This window comes from Rana temporaria, chromosome 12 (assembly GCF_905171775.1).
Source record: "Rana temporaria chromosome 12, aRanTem1.1, whole genome shotgun sequence".
NCBI lineage: Eukaryota > Metazoa > Chordata > Amphibia > Anura > Ranidae > Rana > Rana temporaria.
Genome location: NC_053500.1, coordinates 142,055,703 through 142,057,107, shown reverse-complemented (window position 1 = coordinate 142,057,107; position 1,405 = coordinate 142,055,703).

Here is a 1,405-nt window from a genome sequence, read left to right as displayed (position 1 = left end):
CATTACATAGGATTAAGGATGAGCTCCAGAGTGTTTGCACAATGCACGTGCAGAGCCCATTTTGTTCAATACCCTTTTGCACATTTTATTTATGTTCAATAGCTCTTTCTACAGTAGCTCTTTTTCAGGGTACTTTCTAAGGGTATTTTCATGTTCAGTATTGGGGGGGGGGGGGCACCGGCGCCTAATAGAGTACCGGCACCTCTTTTGGCCCACTTAAAGCACTGGGTGTTAGAGAGAAAGAGGGGGTGAGAGGGAGAGAGAGAGAGAGAAGAAGAGCTTGGGGGAAAGAGGGTGGTGAGAAAGAAAGGGGTGTTAGAGAGAAAGAGGGGGGTGAGAGAGAAGAAGAGCTTGGGGGAGAGAGGGTGGTGAGAAAGAAAGGTGTGGGAGAGAGAAGGGGTGAGAGAGACAAATGAGGGGAGAGAGAGAGGGGTGAGAAAGAGGGGGGTGAGAGAGGGACTACACCGGACTCCCACTCCCCTTTTTACCAGCTGTGTGTAGTCAAGGTTGCCCAAGACACGATCACAACCTGAGGCCCCCACCTGCTCTGCCAAGCGAGCTACGTCTGGGATTGGAGGTTGCAGCCACCACTGCCTCCTGTTTTCGCTTTACTCCCCTGTCATCGAACAGTCAGTCCCCCTCTAGCGGGTGTCACCTGGGTGCGGTCTGCACCACCTCCAGCCCCGTAGTGGTACTATTGCCCGTAGTGTCCGGCAGTATCCCCTGCTCCCCCACGAAAAATGCTGCCCAAGGCAAACGCCTAGCTTGCCTCCAGATAGTTACGCCCCTGGGTATGGTATGTAGGTAAGTATATTGATCCAAGCTGGAACAATGTAACTATGTATAATATATCCATATCTGGAATTCTCCTTTGATTACACTGGGCAAGGAGAACATTGGCCCCGTGTATTGAAGGGCGCTCCTATGTACACTCCTGTTTCTTGCCGTGTAGGCGGCGGACTGGTCTAGATTGCTGTAAGTATACCTCAGGTAATGACGGGTCGCGCACAACGCTGCAGACGACTTTTCAACAGTCTCTTGTTACAGAAGTGTCTGCCTTGCATAATCAGCATCAGTAATTACAGAGCGGGGGTCTACGTTGCGAAGCTTCATGAAGCCCCCTGTTGGGTGACGTCCGCCGGTATGGGGGAGCAGGTTTAAGTCAACGCACATTTTAGAAAAATGTTGAAGACATATTATTGGATTTTCCAGACAAAATTTAAAACGCTTAACGATGGAAGGATCAGCGGCGAAAGACCACAAAACTCCGCTGCGTAAACATTGGAGGTCATTAGGAGTTATTGTAAGACACAGAACATTCATTGTTACCGGCGGGTTCTGGAGGAGAGGAGAAGAAGGATTGATTGGACAACATGAGGTTCTTATTCATACCTTCCCTCCTCCT